At 48.4% G+C, this 4785-nt stretch overlaps 1 non-coding gene across 1 annotated transcript; it reads right to left on the minus strand.

Moving 5' to 3' along the window:
- Positions 1-737: 737 nt before the first annotated feature.
- On the minus strand, positions 738-880 carry LOC118144540 (U4 spliceosomal RNA). Its single transcript, XR_004729313.2, has one exon. It is a non-coding gene; the product is annotated as a U4 spliceosomal RNA (small nuclear RNA).
- Positions 881-4785: the final 3905 nt, after the last annotated feature.

The following is a 4785-nucleotide window of genomic DNA, read 5'->3' on the forward strand; positions in this document are numbered from 1 at the left end:
TCTGATACAGTATTCTGCCTGTGTTCACCAAGGCCACAGCATGACCCAACTGGTAGCAAAGAAGCCAGCAGCTGGCTCTCAGCTGTAGGGAGACCAACCAGCCCAGATCGCCAGGGACTGAGGGGCTTCTCAGGATACAGGACTTTTCACTCGAACATGGGGAAAGTCCCAGGCAAACAGGACTGAAGTTGATCACCGAGCTGCCTGGACTGCCTTTTTCTCTCTCAGCCTTCACCTTTTTAATAACACGTCCTATAAATTAGCCACTTTGTACTTTTCTTTATTGACTCATTTGCATATGAAGATGTGCTTTACAGGTAGACAAGTCCCAGCTCTATCATTTACTAGCCATGTGGCCTTGAGCAAGTTACTCAATGTCTCTGAGTCTTGATTTCCTCCTCCTTAAAATGAGGCTGGTGCATACTCGATGCAAAGGCTTACTGAGATAATGGCATCTTCAGCAATGCCTTGGACATCACAAATGCTCCGTCGGTATTACTCCTGTCCTCCCAGCTCCCATCTCTATCTACCCCATTCCATATCAGCTTTACACCATTTCATGCAAAGCCCTTGAATCCACAGTGATATCTCTGAACCTTATTTTTATAGCTCTTAGCATGGTTCCAGGTGCCTAAAAACACTTAAAATTTTAACTTAAAGGATGTTATCTCTGCTCCTTTTTCTTTTCTTCAGTTCCTCCCATTATTTCCTGCTGGGTTTTTTTCTTTTTTTCAGTTCAGTTTCAAAACAGACTGCAAAAATTGCTCCTGCCAACTATATTTTAAATCATCATGGCAGGGTACTGGGAAAAGTTTTCAACTAGCGATAATGGGGCCTCAGATAAACCTCATGGGCTACAATACTGCCACTGTGCAAAGCTCCCGTTATTTCTTATACTTCTTTATCCTCTTTTCCTGCAGGAAATTCAGACCTGTAAGTAATAACAATTGTAAAAAACTACATTTCTAGAGCCCTTGGTAGCTTATAAAACGCTTCTGACAAAAGGGAAAAAAAAAAACCTGAGAGGCAAGTACTATTACTCTCCTGTTTCCAGATTAACAAACTGAGGCTTAGAGAAGCCACTGCCTGATTCAAAATCACAAGTCTAGTAATGCATGAGAACCAACCCTCTGAGTCTCTCTGCTCTGCTCTAAAACAACCTTCCTCAGATCCTCAAACCTGGATGTCAAAGCATCCCCATTCTTCACATACCAGGGGCCATGGATCAGGCCTCTTGACCAGATGTTGCTATTGAGACAAGCAGCTGTCATTTGTAATATCCTGTGCTGTAATATCCTGTGCTGCAGCCAAGCAGGCATAGGGCAGCAGGCACAGGCCGAGGTCAACCGCCTAGAAGATTCAGTGGACCCCAAGGTCCATGGCTCAATTTCACTTTAAATCCAGCAACGGCTCTTGCCAGACCAACAAGAAAATCCCATTTGAGGTGGGACCACTGAGATCTGATTCAGAGCTCTCTGCTAGCTCTTCCTCTGACTATCATTTCAGCTTAAGCCCTGGCAGCTGGGCTTCGTTGGGGCTGGATAACTCTAACTTCCCTCGACTTGCCATCTCCTTCCCCAGTGCCCCAAGAAGGAATGCCAAATGGACTCACACTTGTCACCCTTTGGAATCCTTTGCATGTCACAGACTAAGCAGAAATTACAAGTAAGGCTTTGGTATTTAATTCAGACCAGTACCAAAATACTTCCCTGTCTGGAGTTCCTCCGTGAAGAAAGCATTTATAGTAAGCAGATACAGGGGGTGTGGGCCTGCAGGCGGCCCAGGAATGCAAGTCAACAGCCTTGAGTGCTACTCGAAGCGGAGTGTGGACGCAGGGCGCCTTTCCAGGGTAACCCAAGCAAGTGGAGTTTGTAGTAAGGCAGGAAAAGGCTAGGATTTGGGGCCAGCAGAGCCAGGTTTAAATACTAGTTCCCATGTTGACAGGGTGAGTTGCTGCATGCTAAGCGTTCAGTCTCTCCTAAGCTCTCCTTCGTAAAAACAGAGCAATGCCTGTCCTGCCCTTCTCTTTAGGGTGGTCTTGAGGTAATGGACATAAAAGCACTTTAGAAACTGGAAATCGCCAGACGAGCGTTGCTGTTAATATTACAGTGCAATGTCTAAAGTCTGTGATACATTTTTCAGGCAGATTCACTATGCATTCCAATTCTCTTTGGTCTTTGTTTTTCTTCCGATTCCTTTGATCTGTGCCCTGCACAAGCTCAAAGTTGCTGAAGAACAGGTCAGCGTTTGTTTCATATTTCACACGCTTATTCAAGCAGTATTCCAATCCAAAAGGATAGTCTAAGAAAATTTAAGGGATTGAAAGGAGGGGAAAAACACTTCGCTCAAAATAGGATTTGGGGGTTTTGTTTCTCTAGTCTAGAGGGAAATTTTAGATTTTGATTTGGAGGAGAAAACACAGAAAAGTAATTGAAATTGAAGCCGGCATGGTAGCTGATGCATGTAATTCCAGCACTTGAGTGTAAGGAGCATGGCTGTGCTGCAGCCAAGCAGGCATAGGGCAGCAGGCACAGGCCGAGGTCAACCGCCTAGAAGACTCAGTGGGATTGGGGCACATGCGCACAGTCCCGTGTCTCATACAACCACAGCCATGTAGACACAGCACAGAGAAGCTCCCCACCTGACTCTCAGCTACTATTGTTTGTGTAGAGGATAAGTGTAACACTGACCCCATGGGGGGTCTGCTGAATTGGCTTGGAGGCCATTGGCCCATTTGGGGCCAAATGATGTGGCAAGACCTCTGGGAAATAGGTCATCAGAAAGATGTAACTATCAATCATGCATCAGGTCACGTGCCTCTGGCCACCCCCTGTAATGATGAGTCAGATGCCTTAGCCAAGTTCCGATGGTTAGAGTCAGCACCTACACAAGATGTAGATTTGTGGCTACATAGGAAACTGGGACATGCAGGGAATGAACTGATGCAACAGGTCAGTAGGTGCTGGGGTCTGTCTTTGCCTTCGAAGGACATTTTGGAGGCCTGCCGGAAGTGCCTGGCGTGTGCCCTGGCATACCCCAGATGGAAACAGCCGTCCAGTGTAACATGCAAGTGACAGTAGAGCAGATGCCCTTAACCAGATGGCAAGTAGATTACACTGGGCCACTGCCAGGATCGCGGGGTTACACATATGCACTGACGGCTGTAGACACAGCCTCTGGCTTGTTGTTCGCCTACGCTTACAGGGTGGCCAACCAGCAACACAGCATCCAAGCCCTGCAACACTTACATGCCTTGTACGGCCATCCCCTGGCCACTGAAAGTATTATGGGAACACATTTCACTGGACAGCAGGTACAACAGTGGGCACTACAGATGGACATACAATGGGAGTTTCATGTTCCTTATAACCCACAAGCTGCTGCCATGGTTGAGTGATATAATGGACTCTTGAGGAACAGGTTATGGTTGCATGTTACACTCCCATCTGTGTGGGGCTGGAGTTCCAGGTTGGATCTGGTGCTTCAAATTTTGAATGAGTGACCACAGAAAGATGGCCCAGCCCTGGTGGAGGCACTGTTACACTGGGCTGCGGCCCCCATCCAGCTACAGATACACACAAAGGATGACCTCCTCCAACCAGGTATGGGGACAAATGGTAATATATTGTTGCCTGCCCCAATGCTCCTGAATACAAGGGAACAGAAAACCTGGTGTTGGCCATGAACCCTCCAAGCCCCTCCTTGCTGATTGGTTGGCTATCATAGCCCTCTGGGAGGAGGGCCTGCAATATGACTTACATGTTATACCCTTTGGGTATTTAATGTGTGGCCTTCACGATTGAGCATCATAAGGGAACACCCAGGGAACGGACCATCCTCCGGGGGATATCTGTGCTGTCTCTGTGGCCTGTTATGAGCTCTCCTGTGACGTTGGCATAGGTACAAGACCCAAAAGAACCATGGGGAGCTGACAAGGTGTGGTATCATCACCCAGGGCAAAAGCCCTTGGCAGCTGTATCATTATCTAGAGAAGAAAAGTTAACCTGTATTGTGCCTGAGGGACGTGATTTGCCCTGTTAGTTCCTATAGCCGTTTTGTCATTCTAGTGGTAGGTTGGCATGCTCCAACAGCATCGTGGACTTGGCCCACGCCTGGTGACCAATGTCTCCAACTGTTAGATCTGCACCACCCTTCCCAGCAGCAGCTGCGGACAGCTTGCCCTGACACCTGCATCCAGCTTCTGTGAAGAGCTGGACATGGCTAGAGACGTGGGGGTCCCACAGGCAATGCGTGGGATGCAGGACAGCGGGCTTTGGATAGGGGGTGTCGCAAAACCCATGGCCAGCCTGCCCCCTGGCTGACTCATAGTGTCTATGATGGAGGGGGCTGGCTAATGGGAGAACACGTGGTGCCCCACTGCAGGTACCATGCTGTATAGAGCAGCACTGGGGTAAACTCACTGTTTGCAAACATATGTCACCACACCAAGGGTGTGGAGGAACAAGCAACCTTACCAAGGCCAGGCCTCATGGACTTTGTGCCCCCTGGGAGTTTATGGGACTATGGAAACACAGAATGGCCATATCTGCCAGCCAACTGGCCTGGACATTGTACCCGGGGGTGGCCTTATGTGCCTGCCATTGTGCTTCCCACATTGCCTAGTCACCCACATAGTTGGGAGGCACTGCGTTCCCACTTTTTCTGAGTGCGGGGTGCCCCCTGGCGGTTTTGTCCCTTAGCAATAACTATTCCTGGAGCAGGTGTCATTACTATGGAAAAGCAGGTTATAGCCTTTGCAGAGCTGAGGCCCTGAATTACATCCAA

The sequence above is a fragment of the Callithrix jacchus genome, chromosome 9, assembly GCF_049354715.1.
Source record: "Callithrix jacchus isolate 240 chromosome 9, calJac240_pri, whole genome shotgun sequence".
Lineage (NCBI taxonomy): Eukaryota > Metazoa > Chordata > Mammalia > Primates > Cebidae > Callithrix > Callithrix jacchus.